Source organism: Sorex araneus, chromosome 9 (genome assembly GCF_027595985.1).
Source record: "Sorex araneus isolate mSorAra2 chromosome 9, mSorAra2.pri, whole genome shotgun sequence".
Taxonomy (NCBI): Eukaryota; Metazoa; Chordata; class Mammalia; order Eulipotyphla; family Soricidae; genus Sorex; species Sorex araneus.
In genome coordinates this window covers 55,663,549-55,687,308 of record NC_073310.1, presented here as the reverse complement: position 1 = coordinate 55,687,308, position 23,760 = coordinate 55,663,549, and the positions used below count along the sequence as shown (strand labels likewise).

The 23,760-nt window shown below is 39.8% G+C and overlaps 1 protein-coding gene and 1 pseudogene across 1 annotated transcript in view; both read left to right on the top strand.

Annotated features, from left to right (window-relative positions):
• The window catches only part of GPR158 (G protein-coupled receptor 158), a 345,958-nt gene that overhangs the window by 69,700 nt on the left and 252,498 nt on the right, over window positions 1-23,760 (top strand). The window lies entirely within an intron of this gene.
• Window positions 10,987-11,144, top strand: LOC129398944 (U2 spliceosomal RNA; annotated as a pseudogene).

The following is a 23,760-nucleotide window of genomic DNA, read 5'->3' as shown; positions in this document are numbered from 1 at the left end:
TAGTATAGTTGGCCTCCGGATCCTGGTCAATCAGCAGCAAAGCGGGCACACAAAAGTGTGGTCACCCGGGTCGAATCTCGGCGGAGCGTGCGCTGGTATTGGCCCCGGCCCGAGACTGCCCAAGAGGCCCGCTGTTCCAAGTACATAAATTATTTTTTTCCCCTTCTCACGCCACCAAGTTTGTGCCTGTTTAATAGACCTCATAATATGGCAAACGCCATGCCGCATTTCTCCTTGAAAAGGGAAAAGAACCGAGAAAGAAGAATATTTCCTCTCCTTGGCCAGCATGGGGCTAAGGCTTAGTTCACAGTCTAGAGAAATGGCTGCTGTCTTGATTACCTTCAATATTTCAACAAAAAACTCACTATTATTGGTTGCAGTTTCCCCCCAAAGTCAGACCTGTTAAAAAGGAACCGTTTCACATTGCTGACAATTAAGAGATATTAGGTTGCGTGGCCGCAACAGTGGCTGTGCGGTTTTGGATTTCTGTATAAAGTCCAGGAAAAATTCTGCCAGAAATTGCATCACTGCAAGCTTTTACTTCTCTTTTGTGGTGCTCATAAGATGGAAAAGCCTGGAGAGAGAAACCCTTCCCCGCTGGCGCCACATGGGGCAGTGGCTCAATTCACAGTCTGAAGGCATTTCTGCGAGCTGCTCGTGTCCAGAGTAGTTCAGTTGGCCTTCGGGATTGTGCTCGTGCAGCAACGGAAAGGCCTGAATGTCATTTTTTGAGGAAGTTTCTATCCATCTTTTGCCCCTGTTTTTTGATGAGGTTGATTTTTTTCTTTAAAGTTTAATAAATGCTTTCTATATTTTAGATTCTATTTTTTTTCTTTTTGGGTCATACCCAGCGATGCACAGGGGTTACTCCTGGCTTTGTACTCAGGAATTGTCCTGTCCAGGCACGGGGCCGAGACTTAGTTCTCAGGCTGGAGACATTCTGCGAGGAGTTGCCCATGCCGAAAGAGGTTTTGCTGGGTCTGGATTCACGCTTGTGCAGCTGCAGAGAGGCTGCACACGCGTGTGGCCCCCGGGATCACATCTCGGCGGTGGGAGGGGCCGGTGCCTCCCACCTTCCCAAGAGCACCCTCGTGTCCTTTTGCTGCAGTTTTTGTCATAAATCCCATCTGTGGTCATCTTAATATGGCGGACACCGCGCCCTTCATCCCCGGAGAGAAAGAGGCGAGAGAGAGAAATACCTTTCCCCTTCTGGGCGGGCACGGGGCCGAGGCTTAGTTCTCAGGCTGGAGACATTCTGCGAGGAGTTGCCCATGCCGAAAGAGGTTTTGCTGGGTCTGGATTCACACTTGTGCAGCTGCGGAGAGGCCGCACATGTGTGCGGCCCCCGGGATCACATCTCGGCGGTGGGCTTAATTTTTATTTTTAAATTTTTTATTTTTTTAGGAGTTTTTGTCCATTTCTTTGAAGAATGTCATGGGTATCCTTATAGGAATCACAGTGAGTCTGTACAATACTTTGGGTAGTATTGCCATTTTGACAATGTTAATTCTCCCAATCCATGAATAGGGGATATCTTTCCATTTCCTCATTTTCTCTTTTATTTTGTGAAGTAACATTCTGTATAAATAAGTTTTTAACCTCTTTTGTTTACCTGATTCCCATGTCCTTGATTTATGAGGCACAATTGGCTTGTGCAGGTCCTCTGTTTTATCTTGTTCTGAGAGGTTTGATCTCATAATTGTTTTTACTATATGGGGTCTTTTGTGACTTAATACAAGTTTTAGTATTGATTTTTATGTTTTTATGAAAAAATTAAAATTTGGATTTTGATAGGGATTGCAATGAATCTGTTTATTCCTGTATCACAGGACGGATGACCATTTAAACAATGTCACTTTTTCCAACACATGATTATAGAATGATTTTTCAATTTTGTGTGTCTCAGTATTGTTTTAAAGTTTTCAGTATACAAGTCATTGATGTTTTTTCATTACATTTATAACTAGATATTTGGTGCAGCGTAAATGGGATTGCTTCCTTAATATTTTCCTTTTAGTTTATTTTTGTGTATTTAAATACAACCAATTTTTGTTATGGATTTCACAGTATGGTGTATAATGAAACTAGAAACTGTAATGATATGTTGGATAATAGTGGTGAGAATGACATTGTCATCTTATTTCTAATCTTAGAGGAAATTTTCTTTTGTTTTTCACTATTGGGTATGCTATTAAGTGTGAGTTTTTCTATATAAAACCTTTACTATATTGAGGCATGTTCTTTCTTTTCTCAGTTTATTTAAACAATTCAAAAATGGATGTTAAATATTTTTAAAAGACTTTGTTGATGTGGTATATTACCTTACATTATTACATCTCTGAAATAAATCCCATTTGCTACCGATGTATGATCCTTTAATCTATCACTGAATTGATTTGCTTAGATTTTGTATCTGTGTTCATTTCAGGTATTGCTTTATGATTTTCTCTATTCTTCTTTTTCTTTTTGTTTTTGATATCAGGATAATGTTGGCCTCAGAGACTGTGTTTGGAAAAAATTTGAAAAAGATTGGTATCATTAAATTTGAACATTTAATGAAACTCCCTTGTTTTTTGAGAAAGGATTGGTTTTGAGACCACACCTGGCGGTGCGCAGGGGCTATCCTAATTCTGCTCTTAGGAGTGGCCACTGCTAGTACTCCAGAGACCATATGTGGTACCAGGCATTTGAACTAAGATTGTAGTCCTTGCAGCCTCATGCAAGGCAAATTCCCTACCCTTGTTCTGTCTCTGGACCTTGCACGAGGTCCCTGCTGTTAAAAAAATTCCTGATGTGCAGGTCACATGCCACTTAAATTGGGGTAGTAATGTCTGAGGCGTTCTTACTTTTGTTTGTTTGTTTTTGTGCCACATTCAGCTGTGCTCAGAGATCATTCCTGGTTCCTGTCTGGCTCTGGGGACCATGTTGGGTGCCAGGGATCGAATCTGGGTCAACTCTTTGCAACGCAAGCACCCTACCCACTCTACTATCTCTCAAGGCAGTACTATTGAAAGCTCCCACAAGATTCCCTTATGTAGTGAAGGCAAGAAACAACTTAAAATCTAGCTATGTAGTTTCTGATTATAGTTTTATTTTTAGGTGGAGGCTTCTATGCAGTGCTCAGAACCCAAGCCTCTTCTCAGAAATACTCAATTCATAAGGTTCATTCATCTGGCTAATTGTTGTCGTGCTTCTCCCTCTAATGAATTGTTGAGCATCACCAGTTGTGGTTCTGGGGGCCACTGTTGGGGGAGGGCATGTGATGCTGGAGATAGAACTCGAGGCCTCCTCATTCCAGGCATGCACACTGACCTTTTGAACTGTCTCCCTGAGCCCATTTTCATTCTTGTCTATTTCTATTAACATTTTTATTTTCCTTAACCAAAAAGCTCCAACTTTCTAATATCCTGGATTCTCTTCTTCAAACTCACACACTTTTTGTGTAATTAAGTCTACTCTCTCTGTAGTCAAGTACAGAATAGTAAAAATAGAAAACAAAAATTTCGCACTCCAGCTGTCTGTTTTCATTGAACTTTCACAGTATGGTGATGTAACTTTGTTTTCCTGAGCTGAAAAATTTTAGTGCAGAGTCTTACTTGTCAGTTCTGATAGACTACTTTTATAGTCTCAGAAAATTAGTGTGTAATGCTTGAATTAGGAATAGTTTAGCATGGAAAATGATGTAATGTCAATGGAATAAATTAGAGTCAATTAGCATGGCAAAGTTAGTTGTTGTTTTGAAAAATACAGATTTGTTCAGAAAAAAACTTTTATTTGTGAAATGATTTACGCTTTTACCATTAGGAATGTCATCACTCTTTTAGGAGCCTTTAGGAAAAGAAAAGATAAATGACAAGTTGTAGCTTAAGCTAGATGTAGTTAAAGACAGGTAAGATTATCACCACACATTGTTCCAGGTCAGAATATGTTAATTGACATTGCATGTTATAAACTGCTATATTTTATGGCTGTCTTTCAGGTAATGCTTAGGACATCGAAAGTGCATCACAACTATAAATTGATAATTATTTCTTCTGGAGAAGTAGCTATGACTTTTCCTATAAGTAAAGCACCACTTTATAAAGCTTTCTTATGTATATTTTGGGACATGGGACTAAGTCCACTAAATAGTGTTGTAGCTATAGTATAAGCAAATGACTAAAGCTTAACACATTAATGTTAGTGTCTACAAGACAAAGGATCTCCCTAAGTGAACAGATGGCTTAACAGAAATGGTAAATTCTCATGATTTAATGGTGTAAATTGAGGTCTGGAAAGCTTTAGAGAAAAATCACATAATTTGGGCATAAACTTGGGGAAGTTGGTCTTTAAAAGCCGACTATTGCTTTGCATAATAATGGATAATTATCATTGTTTTCCTTGGGGGGAATATTGTGTGGAATAGTTAATTAGTGATTGCCGTGCACTTTGGAAGGCATTCTGAGTAACTTTTCAGTAATTTGCACTGGTGCATGATGAGAAAATGAGAATAGATAATGGGAGCTTGGAAATAAGTTTTGTGTATGTGGTACCAGGAATTGAACCGAGAGCCTTATGCATACAAGACATGCTTTATTGTGAGCCATGGCCTGACCAAATGTTTTCAAGTTATTTTTTTTCATTTACCATTGTTTTGTCCCATAAAAGTTATTTTATTGAGTTACCATTGTTTTACAGTACTATTGAAATTTCAGAAGAACAGCTTACTCTAAGACTCACTGCATCCATTACCAAAGTTCCAGTGTCCTCAAATTAGCAAAATACTCTCTTCTATTCTTCATTTCCACACAACCTCTTACACTTTTCCTCTGGTAACTGCCATATTGAAAAAAACAGACTCTTAACAGGTGTGTGTGTTTTATTTTATTTTTTGTCAGTTTGCTTTAGTTATTTATCGAAGCAAAACCATTGGCAATAGTATTTTACTTCCTTTGCTTGACATAATCACCTCCAGTTCCCTTCAGTTATTATAGTAGGTTTGTACTCATTTCTTTTCAATAGCTGAATAGTACTCCATTTAGGAGCTATATTACAACTTCTTTATTAGTCACACATCTTTGAGCGTTAAGGTTGATACCATATTTTGACTAGTGTGAATAATGCTGCTTTGACTGCAGCTGTAAGATATTTTCTCATTTAGTGTCTTTATATCCCTTAGATAAATGCCTAGATTGGTAATTCTGGATCATAGCACTGCATTGTAGCACTGTCGTCCAGTTGTTCATCCATTTGCTTGAGTGGGCACCAGTAACATCTCCATTTGAGACTTGTTATTGTTTTTGGCATATTGGATACGCCACTGGTAGCTTGCCAGGCTCTGTTGTGCGGGCGGGGATACTCTTGGTAGCTTGCTGGGCTCTCAGAGAGGGATGGAGGAATCGAACCCAGGTCGGCTGTGTGCAAGGCAAACGCCCTACCTGCTGTATTATCACTCCAGTCCTGGATCATACAGAATTTTCTTTTTTGTGTGTCCCAGGGATCAAGCCATGACCTTATATTTATAAAGCATGCACTTTATCACTTAGCTACATCTCTGATCTTTTTGTTTTGTTTTGTTTTGTTTTGAGTAATACCCAGTGATGCTCAGAAGCTATTCCTGGCTGAGTGTTCAGAATTGAAGGAATATTCATATAATTTCCCACAGAACCCGCAGCATATCATATTTATGACATTACAAGCTGCACTATTTTACATTCAGTATGCTAAAGTTGTTTTTTTCCCGACCCTTACAATAACATTTGTTATTTCCATATAGAGCAATGATTTCCTGTGTAAAGCAATATCTCATTGTTGTTTTTATTTGAATTATTCTAATAGTTCACTTGTATCACTTGTCATCCCGTTGATCTTCGATTTGCTCGAGCGGGTGCCAGTATGTCTCCATTTGTCCCTTTTGCGTGCTAGTGCAGCCCAGTGATATCTGCTTGCTCCAGGAACAGGAAGAGCCTCAAATCATTCATTCAGGGATTTGATGAAGAAATCTGACCATCTAGTTGGTGGGCAGCAACGAGGTCTTCTGACGTCCCATGGGATCCAGTTGGTAACAGCTCTAGTCCAGCAGTCGTCTCTGAATCACATTACATGACCTGCCCATCTGATTTTTGATGCCTTGGCAAACGAGATAGCGTCCCTGATTCTTGACCATTGTCGGAGGTCAGAACTCCGGATTCCTTCTCTCACTTGAGTGAGACATGATATTCCCAGCATAGCTCTTTCGATTCCTCTTTGGGGTACCCTAATAGCATTCTCATCCTGTTTGCATAGGGCTCAGGTCTATGAGGCATATGTTAGTGTAAGAAGAACGGTGGAATCAAAATATGTGCCCAGAGTCAGAGGTTCTTTGTTCTCTTAACCACCTCTTCGACGCTCTTGAATGCATTCCACGCTGCTCTTTTCCTCCTGCGCAGTTCTGGCACCAAGTCGTTCCTCATGTTGATTTCTCGACCCAGGTACACATAGCTGCTGCGTTCGGAGATGTTCGTTCCATTGAGAGCAAATGGAGCTTCAGGGACCAGTTCATTTTTCATGAACATCGTCTTTTTGAGATTCAGCTGCAATCGACCTTTCCACACTCGTGATCGAAGTCGGCCAGTATTTGTGCCGCTTGGCCAATGTTTGGTGTTATGAGAAGGATGTCATCAGCGAAGCGGAGGTGGTGTAATTGCCGACATATCCGTCCTGCGGAATTTGGTATGTGGGCAGGTGGACATGGCTGTCAAAGAGATCCAAGTAGAAGTCGTGAATAATTTTCTCTTGCCTTTCTGGAGGATGTGATAGATCCATCGGGACGTCGGAGGGCAGTCATCTTGGTCTTGTAGTTGGCGAAGGACAGGTGAGCATTGCGAATACTTTTCCCTACTTCTGCTGCACTGGCCAATACTGCTGCTCTTCTCTCTTTGAGGTCTTCCTTTATCGCATCTCTGCACAGCTTTGTGAGCTCGAACGTTAGCTTGTGGTTGTCTGAGGCTCATGCCAAACCACGTTGACGAATGAGCTCTAGAGTTTCTGAAGACAGGCGTCTGTTTTTGGCTTTCTAACTCGCGGCATTCTTCGCACAGACATGGAGGTGCTGAACAGTCGATCGTATTCCTCGTCAATGTTCATCTTCCCACGTTGCTGCAATAGTGCCAAAGAGCTCCCAGTTGGTGGTCATTCTGGGAGTTGCCTTCTTAAACTTAAATTTTGCAGACTTTTCTCCCCGGTCTGTGAAGTAGAATTTTGCACGAAGGAGACGGTGGTCTGTTCCCATTTGGAATTTTGGGATAACAGCGACATCGGTCAGGCAAAACCTTTGATTGAATATGATGTGGTCAATTTCATTGTAGAACTGTCCACCGGGAGATTCCCATATCCAGCATTTAGATTCGGCCTTCTGGAACTGTGAGTTACCATGGATGGTCTTGGTCGACATGATGAATTCAGACAGTCTCTCACCCTGATCGTTCCATTCTAGGCTATGTGTCCCAATGTGGAGTTCTTCGGGCGACCTTCTCGGACCTATCTTGGCATTAAAATCACCAACAATGATCTTGTAGAAGATGTGGTCTTCTTTATAGAACTTCTCCAGTTCTATGTAGAACCTCTCAATTTCTTCTTCATTGTAGTTGGAAGTTGGTGCGTAGACGATGAAGATAGAAACTGCAGGCAGTGAGCCACATCTATTCAAGTGTAATCGTCCAATTCATGTTGTTAGGCATTCGAATGAATCGATGCTCTTGGCCAAGTTGTGTTTTCAAGGACAACAATGCCACCAATGCCTCTGTTGTCACATGTTCCGAGGATCAATTCTTCTCCAGTGTCAAAATTGGCGTGATGTGATTGATATCTCCTCGTTTCAGTCAGACTAATGATTTTGTACTTGATCTTCTGTGTTTGCACCATCAGGTCCTCAATGGATGCCTCTGATGCCAGTGTACATGCATTGAGAGTACAGACAATCATTTCAGTCTTTCTTCGTTTTGGCAGTCTAGTTCGTCCCCAAGATTTTTTCAGCCTCTCCTTGCTTATCTTTCTTAATGCTGCCGTATTGAGGGCTCTTTCGGTGACAGGTGAATGAGGCCAATTGTTGTTACTGTTGTTGGCATATTGAATACTCCACGGGTAGCTTGCTAGGCTCTGCCATGTGGGCGGGATACTCTCGGTAGCTTGCCGTGCTCTCTGAGAGGGACGAAAGCTTTTAGGGTGAATTCCAATCGCCCTTAGAGTTGTTACCATGCTTCACACCAAATTTAAACCTATCAAATATGGTGAGGGGATAATGGGTATTAAGTTTCTTATGGCGTGTTGTGCGGCCACTCCGGAGAGTGGCCTGGAGCGTGGCTGTGTCTGGGTACTGGATTCTAATAGTTAGTGTTTTTCCATTTTGCCTGGGGGCCATTTTTATGTCTTCTTTGGAGAATGTCTATGCTGGTCTGGGCTTTTTTGTTGTTCATGTTCTTGTTGCTGTTGGTTGTAAAAGTCTTTATATAAAACTCCTTGTTAGACACATAATGTATAATTATCTCAGAAAGATTGACTTTTAATTTTTATTGTAGTTTTAAAACTTTTACATGATATATTTCCTTATTTTTCCTTTGTCCATGAACTCCAAATATTTTCCCCGCGGTATTTCTAGTTATGGCTCATTTAAGTTATTGATATATTTAGAGTTAATTTTTGTTTGATTTAAAATAGTGATCTGCACTCGGGAGGGAGATGTGTGCTGAAAGTAGACAAAGGAACAAACATCATGACCTCTCAGTCTCTGTATTGCAATCCTTAAGGCCGAAAAGTAGAGATGAGTAAGAAGGAAAGTGCCTGCCATGGAGGTAGGGGGTGGGGTGGGTTGGGGATGGTGGGAGGATACTGGAGACATTGGTGGTGGGAAATATAGAGTGGTGGAAGGATGGGTGTTCAATCATTGTTATACAATGAAATCATGAAAGTTTTGTAACTATATCTCATGGTGATTCAATGAAAAAAATAACGCAACTAGGCAAATAAATAAATAAATATAGTGATCTGCTTCCTTTTCAGCAGGTTCGACTTTGGGGGAGAAACTCCAAACAATAATAGTGAGTTTTTTGTTGAAATATTGAATGTAATCAAAGTAAAGTGAAAGCAAATTGATATTTATCAGCTACAGAAGCATGGGGGGGCTGGGGGGGTTGGGGGAGGTATACTGCGATTCGTGGTGGTGGAATATGTGCACTGGTGAAGGGATGGGTGTTCTAGCATTGTATAACTGAGACTTAAACTTTCAATCAAACAATCAAACAGTGGCTTTGTAACTTTCCACATGGTGATTCAATTAAAAAAAAAACAACAGTGATTTGTTTTTACTTTTAAAATGACTGTTCAGGGATGGAGCAATAGTACAGTGGGTAGGGTGCTTGCCTTGCACGTGGCCGACCCAAGTTCAATCTCTGGCATCCCATATGGTTCTCCAAGCACCGTCAGGAGTAATTCCTGAGTGCAGAGCCAGGGGTAACCTCTGAGCATCACTGGGTATGACCCAAAAAGCAAAAAAAAAAGAAAAAAAAAGAAAGAAAGAAAGAGAGAAAGAAAGAAAGAAAGAAAGAAAGAAAGAAAGAAAGAAAGAAAGAAAGAAAGAAAGAAAGAAAAAGAAAAAAGACTGTTTAGTTTTCCTAACACAATTTTGTTGAAGAGGGTTTCCTTTTCCTCATTCTATGGTCTTGTCAACTTTGTTATCAAAGTAAATGTCACCTGCATGTGATTTTATCTCTGAACTGTATTCTAATGTTTTTTTGGTCTACTATTTTTCCAATACCGTATTGCTTTGGCTATTCATGATCTTTTTTTTTTCTTTGTGCAAAGCTTGGAACTGTTTGCTCCGTTGCCTTGTACCACTGGAAATTTTTATAGAGATTTCCACCTCTTAATGAATTTAATTTTACATCTCCACCAGAATTTATTTTTATGTGTAGTATCAGCTGTCCTAAATTAATGCAAAAATTCAAGCTATTATTTTTTAAAAATCATTTACAGAAAGAATTGGGGAGACAGTCCACTCTAATGATATATACTGTCTGTTACTGATTTGTTAGTTTTAATAAAGCAGTGCATGGAATGTGTAAGCTCACACAATTGACTACAAAGGAGAAGGTATAAGTTGAAAACTAGTGTTCTTCAGAGACTGATCCTATGTGGAAGATTTGGGTGGGAGAACTAGGATGTCATGACTTTGAAAACAAAACTTCTCTCTCTCTCTCTGTCCAGGAGGGGGTGCACACTCAGAGGTGCTCAGAGCATACTCCTGACTCTGTGCTCAGGGTTTGGGGGACAACATAGTATGCCAGGAATCAAATCCTGGGCCAGCTGTATGCAAGCAAGGAAATGCCTTCCCTACTATAGTATCTCTCTAGCCCTCATTGATTTTTTTTTCTCCACAATTCATCCTTTGCTTTGACGCCAGAGTGATAGTTATAAAATAAAAATCTATGATTGCCATGCCCCTGCATAAAATGTTTCGGTGGCTTTAAGTGCTGTATGAGTTCTTGCATTTTGTGTGGCATAGCAAACTCCAGTTTTTCTGCTGCAGCCAATAGATTTCTGAGGGCATGCTCTTTCTTGATCCGAACATATCTTCACTCCCATCCTTTCAACTTCTCTCTCTTAGTTCATTCTACCCAGTTTTCAGCAGTCTTTGCATTTAGGAATCTGAATCTCTGACAGGGCTGGAGCGGTAGCACAGTGGGTAGGGTGTTTGCCTTGCATGCAGCTGAGCCGGGTTTGATTCCTCCGTCATTCTTGGAGAGCCCGGCAAGCTATCGAGAGTATCCTGCTCGAATGGCAGAGCCTGGCAAGCTACCTGTGGTGTATTTGATATGCCAAAACCAGTAACAACAAGTCTCACAATGGAGACATTACTGGTGCCCGATTGAGCAAATTGATGAACAACGTGATGACAATGAAGACAGTGCTACAGAAATCTCTAATTATAAAGAGATTTTGTTAGAGTCTGGGTTTCTTCTCTTTACAGTATTTATTGCTTCTCAGCCTTTGGGCTAAGATCAAGTGTAGGAGCTTAGTTTGTAATTTGTGTTCCTTAGTGTGATCATCTGATTTTCAGAGACTTGTTTCCTCAACATTTCATGTTCACTCTCCAATAAATAGCAGAAAATAGAAGGTGGAATGATACCTCTTCTTTATTTACTGTGAAGGGATGAAGAAATCCAAATGGCACTTGGATCCAAGAAATCCAAGAACAGGAGATAAAAATGATCTATAGTGTATTGTTTGCTATATATAATCAGTTCACTGTTCACCGAACTTAATTACTCCAAGGTGAGATATAACAATCTTCACACACTTTCTTCTAAAGAAATGTTTTTTAATCATTTTTATCTAAGTATTCCTAACAAGCAATACAAAATAAATCATTTAGGTCCTGTTATTGGGACAGACTTGGGTGGTATTTGAGAAAATTGGAGATAATGGTGGTAGGAAGATGTAATGGTGGTGACTCTCCCACCAGTTCCTGGGCTGCGGGGGCTCCCCTGGAACTCCCGAACTCCCTGCGCTGCATGGACATGCCTCTCCGCTCCTCTGTAATGCCCGAACTCCCAATCAGGTACTCACAAAGAGGATCGGGACTCCACCTACTGACCCGAGGGACTTTCTCCCACCGGTTCCCAGGGTATCACCCACCTACCCCGCCCTGTGCCCCAAGAGATTACTGGGGGCGTGGCCTGTAGTTCAGGGGGCGTGGCCTCAAAAGGGGGCGTGACCACTTGCCAGAGCAGCGAGCAGTTTTAATTTTTCATACATTACATACTCTATAAATTATTTCTTCAAAAATCACCCTGACCATCTAAATCATTTTTTGCAAAAAGTCCTTTCGCTGACTTGAACTGCACAAAAGCTATCAGTGAACAATAGAATCTGCACAAGCTCCTCGTAAAGACAGCATAGCCTTAAGTCATCACTAAGGCCCCACATAAACCAAGAGGACAGCCTGAGAATAAGGAAGTATTCTGGAATTGTAACAAAGCCACCATCATCAACTTAGCAGAAACAGAATCCCCCCCACAGAAAGAGGGAATAGGGATAGACAACTAGAAGGCTACAACTCTAGGCTTCCATAACAATATGAAGAAACAGCAAAAATCCCCTCCATGAAGAGAAGATGAAGAAAAGATTCCAGAAATCTCCACAGGGTCTACCCACATACTGGACCTCTCAGAAAAAGAATTCAGAGAAGAAATCTTGAAGAAAGTCGATGTACTCAAAGCAACCATGGAACAGACATCCAATAAATTAAGGGAGGAGATGAATGATGCTTTGGAACGGTCAACCAAGAAAATGCAAGAAGAAATGAGATCAGAAATTTCAAAGCTACGAACAGATGTCACAAAGCTACTAACAGAAGTCACACAAACAAAGGAGTCGGTAGATGAATTAAAAATCTCAGTAGGTGCCCTCAACAGTAGAATGACTACAGCCGATGACAGAATCAGTGAGCTTGAAGATGAGCTGCAGAAAGCTTACAGACAACAACAAATAATGGCAAAAGACCTCAAAATGGCTATAGAGCGAATCAGAGTCCTTGGGGATGACTTTAAGAGGAAGAACATAAGAATCATTGGAGAACCAGAAGCACAGAGAAGTAACCCCAATAAAAAAACACAGTCAAAGACATCATTGCTAAGAAATTCCCAGAGCTGGAGAAGGCAAGCATCCAGATCCAAGGAGTCCGGAGAGTACCAGCAAAAAGAGACTCGAATAAAAAGACTCCAAGGCATATTATAGTCAGAATGACGGATGTGGTGGATAGAGACACAATTCTGCAAGCAGCAAGGTCAAAGAAGGAAATCACATACAAAGGAGCACCCCTCAGATTTACAGCAGACCTGTCAGAGGAAACTCTTCGAGCCCGAAGATAATGGTGGGACATAGTGAAAAAACTCAACAAAATGAATGCCTCACCAAGAATTCTTTATCTGGCTAAACTCTCACTCAAATTCGAAGGAACCATACACTACTTCTCCGATAAACAACAGCTCAGGAACTTCATAGACTCAAAACCAAACTTAAAAGAAGGACTAAAGGGGCTATTGTAAGTCAAGGAAGAACCCCACAAGAAAAACAAACCCCACAGAAAGATGACACAAAACCACCCCGTGACAATAATCTCTCTCAATGTCAATGGCCTGAATGCACCAATTAAGAGACATAGAGTGGCAAAATGGATTCGGAAACTAAACCCAACATTCTGCTGCCTGCAAAGAAACACACCTGAACAGTGAGGGCAAACACAGACTCAAAGTCAAAGGGTGGAAAACAATCCTGCAAGCAAACAACTCCCTCAAAAAAGCTGGGGTGGCAATACTAGTATCCGACAACATAGATTTCAGGTTGAAAAAGATTAGGAGGGACAACAAAGGTCACTTTCTATTTATCAAGGGATATGTGCAACAGGAAGAAATCACACTCTTAAACGTATACGCACCTAATGAGAGACCAGCTAAATACTTAAAACAACTCGTAACAGACTTTAAGGAGGACATCACTAACAGCACAATAGTAGTCGGAGACTTCAACACTGCCCTATCACCTCTGGATAGATCGACAAGAGCAAAACTCAGCAAGGAAAGACGGACTCTGAAGGAAGAAATAGAAGAGAGAGGCCTAATCGACTTATACAGGGCTTTACACCCCCCAAATAAAGAATACACATTCTTTTCCAGTGCACATGGAACATTCTCCAAAATAGACCATGTACTGGGCCACAAAACATACCTCAATAAAATCAGAAAAATAGAAATTGTATCAACTATCTTCTCAGACCATGATGCGCTGAAGATAGAAGCTAATCACACACAGACACAGAGAATCAAAACAAACACCTGGAAATTAAACAGCTCAATGTTGAACAATAAGTGTGTCAGGAAGGAAATCAAGGAAGAAATCAAGAGATATCTCGAAACAAATGAGAATGAAAACACAAGCTACTAAAACCTATGGAACGCAGCTAAAGCTGTGTTAAGGGGAAAATTTATAGCTCTGCAAGCATTCCTTAAGAAGGAAGAAAGGGCCTACATAGATAGCTTGACATCACAGCTCAAGGCCTTAGAAAAGGACCAGAAAAAGGAACCCAAACCAGACCGAAGGAAAGAAATAATAAAAATTAGAGCAGAAATTAACGACATGGAAACCCAGAAAACAATCCGAAAGGTCAATGAAACCAAGAGCTGCTTCTTTGAGAAAATAAACAAGATTGGCAAACCACTAGCAAGACTCACAAAGAAAGAGAGAGAGAACAATAATAAACCGAAGCAGGAATGAAAAGGGGGACATCACAACAGAAACCAACGAAATTCAAAAGATCATCAGAGACTACTTCGAAAGCCTGTATTCCACGAAACAAGAGAACCTAAAAGAAATGGATGAATTCCTTGATTCCTACCATCTCCCAATAATGAACAAAGAAGTCTTGGAATACCTGAATACGCCCATTTATATTAAGGAAGTTGAAACTGTAATCAAAAATCTCCCCAAAAACAAAAGCCCAGGTCCAGATCGATTCACTGGCGAATTCTTTCAAACATTTAAAGAAGACCTGTTGCCAGTTCTCCTCAAGCTTTTCTAGGAAATTGAAAAAACAGGAACTCTCCCAAACAGTTTCTATGAAGCACACATCTCCCTAATACCAAAAGCAAACAAAGACACCACTAACAAAGAAAAGTATAGACCAATATCCCTGATGAACACCAATGCGAAGATCCTCAACAAAACATTAGCAAATAGGATCCAACAACTCATCAAAAAGACCAAGTGGGATTCATCCCAGGGATGCAAGGATGGTTTAACATTCAGAAATCAACGTAATCCCAGGGATACACCATGACCAAGTGGGATTCATCCCAGGGATGCAAGGATGGTTTAACATTTGGAAATCAACGTAATCCATCATATCAACAAAAGCAATGATAAAAACCATATGATCATATCAAGAGATGCAGAGAAAACATTTGACAAGATCCAACATCCGTTCATGATGAAAACCCTCACCAAAATGGGTTTTGGAAGAACTTTCCTCAAGATAGTAGAAGTCAGCTATCACAAGCCTACGTCAAGCATTATCCTCAATGGGGAAAAACTAAGGGCCTTTCCTCTAAGATCAGGCACAAGACAAGGGTGCCCACTCTCACCACTTCTCTTCAATATAGTACTGGAAGTACTTGCGATAGCTGTTAGACAAGAAAAAGAGATTAAGATCAGGGAGATACGGAAGAAATTAAACTCTCACTATTCGCAGACGATATAATATATCTAGAGAAGCCTAAAGCCTCTACTAAGAAACTCTTAGAAACAATAGACTTATACAGTAAAGTTGCAGGCTACAAAATCAATATCCAAAAATCCATGGCCTTCCTATATACAAACAATGAGGCAGAGGAAAGGGACATGAAAAAAGCAATCCCATCCACAATTTTGCCCCAGAAAATCAAGTACCTTGGAATCAGCTGAACGAAGGAAGTAAAAGACCTCTACAAAGAAAACTATAAAATGCTACTTCATGAAATAAAAGAGGACATGAGGAAATGGAAACATATACCCTGCTCATGGATAGGGAGAATCAACATTGTCAAAATGGCAATACTCCCCAAAGCATTATACAGATTCAATGTGATCCCTATAAGGATACCCATGACATTCTTCAAAGAAATGGATCAAACAATCCTGAAATTCATATGGAACAACAAACGCCCACGGATAGCTAAAACAATTCTTGGGAAAAAGACAATGGGAGGCATCACCCCCACCCCCTACCTAAAACTTTTCTACAAAATGGTAACAATTAAAAACAGCATGGTACTGGAACAAAGGCAGAGCCACAGCCCAATGGAACTGGGTGGAATATCCCTACACACAATCCCAAATGTATGATCACCTAATCTTTGATAAGGCAGCAAGAGATGTGATGTGGAGCAAGGAAAGCCTCTTTACCAAATGGTGCTGGCACAACTGGACAGCCACATGCAAAAGAATGGGCTTAGACCTCGACCTGAAACCATGCACAAAAGTCAGAGCAAAATGGATTAAAGACCTCAACATCAGACCACAAACCATAAGGTACATTGAAGACAAGGTCGGCAAAACCCTCCACGATATTGAATATAAAGGTATCTTCAAAGATGACATGCAACTGGCCAACCAAGTAGAAACAGAGATCAACAAATGTACTACATTAAACTAAAAAGCTTCTGCAACACAAAAGATAGTGATCAGAATACAAAGACTATCTATAGAATGGGAAAGGATATTTACACAATACCCATCACATAAGGGGTTGATATCAAGGGTATATAAAGCACTGGTTGAACTTTTACAAGAACATCCAACCCCATCAGAAAATGGGGTGAAGAAATGAACAGAAACTTTCCCAAGGAAGAGATACAAATGGCCAAAAGGCACATGAAAAAGTGCTCTACATCACAAATTATCAGGGAGATGCAGACAAAAACAACCATGAGATACCACCTCACACCACAGAGACTGGCACACATCCAAAAGAACAAAAGCAACTGCTGTTGGAGAGGATGTGGGGAGAAAGGGACCCTTCTACACTGCTGGTGGGAATGCCAACTGGTTCCGCTTTTTTTGGAAAACAATATGGACGATTCTCAAAAAATTAGAACTTGAGCTTCCATTTGACTCAGCAATACCACTGCTGGGAATATATCCCAGAGAAGCAAAAAAGTATAGTCGAAATGACATCTGCACTTATATGTTCATCATGGCACTGTTTACAATAACCAGAATCTGCAAAAAACCCGAGTGCCCTAGAACAGATGACTGGGTGAAGAAACTCTGGTACATCTATACAATGGAATACTATGCAGCTGTTAGAAGAAATGAGGTCATGAACTTTGCATATGAGTGGATCAGCATGGAAAGTATCATGCTAAGTGAAATGAGTCAGAAAGAGAGAGACAGACATAGAAAGATTGCACTCATCTGTGGAATATAGAATAACAGAGTAGGAGACTAACACCCAAGAATAGTAGAAATAAGTACCAGGAGGTTGACTCCATGGCTTGCAAGCTGGCCTCACATTCTGGGGAGAGGGCAACTCAGATAGAGAAGGGAACACCAAGTAAAATGTGGTGGCAGGCTACATGGGGGAAGGGTGATGCATGATGAGTGTAGACTAGAGACTGAACACAATGGCCACTCAACACCTTTATTGCAAACCACAACACCTAATTAGAGAGAGAGAACAAAAGTGAATACCTTCCATAATGGCAGGGTGGGGTGGGAGGAGATGGGATTGGGGGGGTTGGAGGGATGCTGGGTTTATTTGTGGTGGAGAATGGGCACTGGTGAGGGGTGGGTTCTCGAACTTTATATGAGGGAAACAGGAGCACGAAAATGTATAAATCTTTAACTGTTCCCTCACAGTGACTCACTAATTGAAAAAGAAATAAATTAAAAAAAATAATATGATTGAGACAGAAAAAAAGATGTAATGGTGGTGGGATTGATGTTGGAATATTGAATATAATAAGTCATTGCGAACAATTTTGTAAAACCAAAATAAAATTATTTTTTAATGAAAATCCTTTATTAAAGACTCAGCATCAAGCAAATTAGCATTGACTATTCCAAATGATAGAATGCTTTTGTTTCTCTTCTGAACCTTGCTTCTTTTTCTTGCCATAGGATAAAGGACAGACTTGTCACATAGCATGGGAAATGAATTTTATAAATGGAGACTTCTTCTAGTAAATATGTATTGAATGACTAAATGATAATGTTTTATAGAATATTTAATCATTCATAACCCTGTAAATATTTTTTCATGATGAATATTGAGCATGATTCTGGAAAAAATCACAGAAAGAAATTCTGATTTATCCCTGAAAATGCTAATTAGAATTTTAATCTGGCATCTGCTTTAGAATTTTTTATTCACACTCAGTGATGGTTTTACCTGAATTTTGACAATTAGCTATTCGTTACTTGAAACAAATTGCAACTGGCTTTGACTTTTATTAGACTAATGAAGCATAGACTATGCTTGCAAATAGTATTATTTCTATTTTAACTTCCTTCCCATTTCTTTAATTTCAATTAAAACAGTTTTTGAGCCTAGCCAGCTATTCTCAGGGCTTACTTCTGGGTCTTTGCTCAGGGATTACTCCTTGCAGTATTGTATTCTTGTATTCTTGGTAGACCATATGTCGTGCTGTCCATTGAAGTGCAGTTGGCAGTATTGGCTGTGTGCAAGGCAGGAGCCTTTTCTTCACATTTCAAGGGTCGCTAAGAACTCTTTTCCAGAATGGAATATTATCATTAAAGCAGGGAAGCAAAAATGATCAAATGAAATAACAAGTGGTTAAAAAAATCAATACAAAGGATATGGACATTGTTTATGGTTGTATATGAACATTGGAGCAGTGTATTGGAAAGGAGTTTATAACCGTAAATTCCCTGGCTACAATGTTCATTTTATTATTTTTTCTTCAGTTTGAGTGTGTGATAGAATCTGTTGTTTTTCATAAATTAAGTTTTGCTGAGTTTGGAAATAGAACAGCTATGGAACAGAAATGGAACAGCTAACTTTTATTTATTTTATTTTTGTAAAATAGAGTGAGGAGAATTTGAATTCTTAGAAGGTATGCTCGAAGTGTATAAGGAGAAGACATAAGAAATTCTACACAAGACTAGTTTTTTTTAAAACAATTTTTTTTGAAAAAAACGTTCTGTAATGGTGTCAATGTTTGTCTATGCTCTTGTTGTACAAAGTTATTATACCTCTGCCACCATTAAAGTGCCTCAAATCCTACTGTCGTATACCACATCTAGTCTCCCTCTTCCCTTCCTGCCTCCCTCCCTCCTCTTATTAACCTCAATTTTATTATCCAAGTCCAGGGATTTGATTTCACTGAATACTTCCCATTCCCTTGCTTGTTTCTTCATATACCACTTAAAAGTAAGATCACCTGACATTTTTGTCTTCCTTTGACTTAGTTTGCTTAATATGAAACACTGACGTTCCGTCAACTTGTAGTAAAAGAATAAGATTTAATCTTTTCATACAGCTGAGCCATATTCCATTGTGTATATACACCTCAATTTCTTTATCCACTTACCTACATTGGACATTTGGGTTATTCCAGATAATGTATATAGCACTGCAGTAAACATGGATAGCACTATAGCACTGTTGTCCAGTTTTCACTGATTTGCTCGAGTGGGCTCCAGTAACGTATCCATTGTGAGACTTGTTGTTACTGTTTTTGACATCGAATATGCCCCGCGTAGCTTGCCAGGCTCTGCTGTGTAGGCAGGATACTCTTGGTAGCTTGCCGGGCTCTCCAAGAGGAATGGAGGAATCGAACCCAGATCGGCTATGTGCAAGGCAAATGTCCTACCCGCTGTGCTATATTTTTGAACTAATGATTTTGTGTCCCTGGGACACCCACCCCAAAGAGTAGAATCACTGCATCATATATGATATGATCATATATTTGTAACTTCTTGATAAGATATCATAATATTTTTCACAGAGACTGAGTCAGACAACATTCTCACTAAGACTTTTGTCACTGTGTCCCTGACAGAACTATTTCTTTCCAGGATTTTTGATGTAGCTATTCTCACTGATATGAAATGATATTTCATTGTTATTTTGATTTTCATTTCCCTAACAGTGGTGATGAACATTTATTCATATAATTATTGACAGTCTGTATGCCTTCTTTGAGAAAAGGCCTCTGCAGCACCTCCTCCAATGATTTAGGTGTTGTTTTGTTGTTGCTGAGTTTTATGAGAGCTTTGTGTGTCTTAACTATTAGCCTTTTGTCAGATGTATGTGTGCAAATATTTTCTAAGGTTCAGTAGGGAGTCTTTATCTTAGTTGTCATTTTTTTTGCTGTGTAGAAACATTTCAGTTTGTATTCCCATTTATTCTTATTTTTGTTTATTTTTGTATTCTTTGCTAATTGGGTTGCTTTGGTGGTTTTTTTTACACTTTTATAATAGTTTTTAATGATAGAGTTATGTGATGATTTTACTTGCACTTTCTAGCTTACTATTTATTCAGTTAAAGTCTAAAGAAAACATGCATGCTTTGTCCCTAATCTGGGGAGAGGACATTCTCAGGCTGCATCCTACAGGTCAGGGTCAATCCCAGTGATGCTAGGCACTGTCCTGAAGTCTGTGGTTCAGTGCCTAGGTTCAGTGATGCCGGTGCCTGATAGGGCCACCCTGGGATTCTTGGAGGGCCCTCCAGGTGCCCATTTTGATGCCCTGGACTACTCCTAAGTTTATCTTCAATTTCTAAAACAATGTTTAGCTTGATTCACTTAAATACTGAAGGAGTGAAAGAAGACAACCGGAAGTCATCTTATTTTCATCCTACTTCATTTGCAGAGAATTGCCTGTTTTAAGTTGTGTTCCTTGAAGTAGTAGTGTAGTTTGTTCCAAACTTTCTAATGACACACTTTTTATATGGCATGTGAGGTCATTGGCTTAGAATGTGGCTACGGAAACCAAGGACTTTTGAATGTTTCCTGCCAGAAATGCCCAATAGTGCCTTGAGTTGGTTTTTCGATAATGATGAATCTCTTTCAAGTAATTTTAAACCACTTGCACACTCTTGCCATGAGAACTATCCAGAATCCATACCAACAGTGGTAAATGAGGATATCTGATATTCAGAGAGCAAAGAAATATTTACGGATAACAGTTTAATATTGCTACTTAATCCAAAGACACTGCTGTAGTTTAATAATAGTTCAGACAGTTTCAATCAGGTTTAGATATTTCAAATTCTTGTTATGTATTGACATGTAATTTAAAATAACATTTTGTTTGCTTATTTGCTTTTCTAATTTTCGGGTCTCATTTCTTAAATAAGGAAATTTTGATTTGCTGCTTATTCAGAAAATAGAGTTCGTAGTGAATAGAGATGACATGGTATTTCATTGCTCTGCCAGATGATGTTTTGTATTTCTTTTCCTTTGTTTTCCTCCCCTTTACCCTTATCTCTCCTCTAGTCCTGTTTTCTTTATCTTGCCTCAAGAACACATCTCCTATTTACATGCTTAAGGCAATTCATAAATTTAGAGAGAAAGATGTACAAATGTCAGCTTTCTATTTTGAGTGGAAATTACCTTCCCAGAATGTTTATAAAAAATGGATTATTTCTCTCTGGAGATTCATTCATCCTACAGAAGTTGGTCCTCCTGTACAAAATGGAATGGAAATAGAAACAGTCAAAATATACTAGGATAAACACAGCAATCAGAGATCGGATAGGGAGGGGAAACCTAATTTGGAGGAAAATGTTGGCTGCTTGTGAGGCAAATAAATAGAACAGCAAATGTTCCTTCAAAATGCAACATGAGAGGAGTTATCTGGGAATGTACAAAGCTTTCAACCTTTGTTCATCTGCAGATCTGCAATGATTCACAAACCAGTGGTTAAAAACCACTCTACTGGACTTTAAAATTTCTATCTAGGACTACCTTAAACAGAGATGAGTGCCTGAAGTTCTATGTAAACTCTGCATGTATCGGATCATAGTTCATGACATTATAGACTACAAGAGCTGGAGAACTCCCAGAGACAAGAAAAGCTTTATCTTACCCAAATTGCACAACATACCTTAACTGGGACTGACTTCAGATCATCTTAGTCTCAGGCCACTTTTTATCTTTTCTAAGAAGGATAAAAATTATTTTCTGGTTCCTGGAGATTCATCGCCTGTATGACTTATGACCTTCCTCCTCCTCACTGATTTCTTCTAGCAAGCACTATTCAGTCATACTTCCAACTCTGGCAACTTCGTTGTTTGTTTGCTGCAATACATTTTAATTTAATGGAGAACAGCATAGTAGGCTGTACTCTTTAGTATATCTTTACTTTCACCGAGGCAATAGTTTATTTGACAACTGGGCTATAGTGGAAAAACCTTTTCTTCCAAAAGCTTTCATAAGAGAATTGATGAAAACCAAACATTTTTGCCTATTTGTAGAAAATAGCAATCACCTGAGACCAAGTGTACTTTGGAAATAAAAATAGTAATGAGATAATGCACATTTACTACAACTAAAGTGCTTTAAGAAGTCTGGGTGAGTAGGTTGACAGTGACTTGAAATCATTAGAGAGCAATTATTTGCTTCTCAATCACTTTCTCTCTTCTGCTTCTTCTTTATGTATTCAAGAAAATGGTTTGGTGCAACATGATTTTTCTCTTTCCTGTGTCATTCAGATAAAGGGTCAGTTTAGCAGTGCAGTTCCTTCACTAAAACTGGCAATTGGCATAGTTTTCTTTTGCAGTTGGCATAGTTTTCTTTCCACCTAGTCCAAGTGGGACTTTGTAGAACACATTTTTACTGAAGTTATGCAGAACACATAGTATTGTTTTGTTTCATTGCTTGCTTGGAAGCATACCATGGAAGACCTCCAGAGCCACTATCAGGTTGGGGAGCTCTGAGGAATCTGTGACACCAAAAGGCACTGTATCACTGTCATCACTGTCATCCCATTGTTCATCAATTTACTCGAGCGGGCACCAGTAACGTCTCCATTCGTCCCAGCCCTGAGATTTTAGCAGCCTCTCCTTATTCATTTTCCCAATGATTGGAGGCTCTTTTCAGGGTGAGGAGAATGAGACCTGTTATTATTACTGTATTTGGCATATTGAATATGCCACGGGGAGCTTGCCAGGCTCTTCAGTGCAGGCAGGATACTCTTGGTAGCTTGCCGGGCTCTCTGAGAGGCATATATATATATATATTTCCATTTATGATGATATGTCAAGGAATATGTTCACTTATGCTAAGGCTCGGCCTGAGCTCGTGGAAAGTGGCCTGGAGCATGGTGGCGGTGGGGTAGTGGAGGTCAGCTGCCGGAGCTGGGTCCCTTGGGGCTGGGAGGGCTCTCACCCACCCCCCTTTGGGGAAACCCTTGTTCCTGAGTCCAGTGGCATGGTTATGGGGGCCTCATTTTATGCTCCCTTCTGGGAGAGCAGCCGTGAGTTCTGGAGGGTAGCCGTTAAGGATCTCCTCATCGTGCCATATAGGGTAAAAAAAAAATGCAGGTTTCTGCTGATGCTTGATAACACTTTTGACAAGCTGCTCTCACTTTCTTGTACATTAGACCTTGTTCCTTGACTTACTAATATTTTAAAATTTTCCTCTCTTAAAAAAACTTTTAGCCTGAGATAAGCATATATACTACATGTAATATATCATACAGATTTGCGTAAATGGCCCTCCATTTGCTTAGGAAACTGGATATGTTCAAGGAAACCACTGGGGTCTCTTTCAAATACATAAGCCTAAAGAAGTGGTTGTCAACTTGGAGTGGTTTGAATATCTGGGGATGGTTTGGGGATCACAAATAAGAGGGAGCTAGATGTGTTACTGGTATCTGGAATATAAATGCTAGGATACTACTAATGTCCTATTGTGCACAGGACCACCATCCACAACAAATAATTATGCAGTTCAAAATGTCTGTTAGGGGTCTGAGTTATAGTGGGTGGGGCAGCTGTCTTGCGTGCAGTCAACCCAGGTTTAATCCCTGGCATCCCATATGGTTCCCCGAGCACTGCCAGGATTAATTCCTGAGTGCAAAGCCAGTAGTAACTACTGAGCATTGCAAGGCATGACTCAAAAACAAAAAAAAAGTCAATGATACCCTCAAAGATGCCCTTAGAGACCTCTGTCTAGGGGTATCTCTCCATGAGACATATTTTTAAGTATCCATATTTTAATTGTTCCCCTGAACTACTAACTGGGA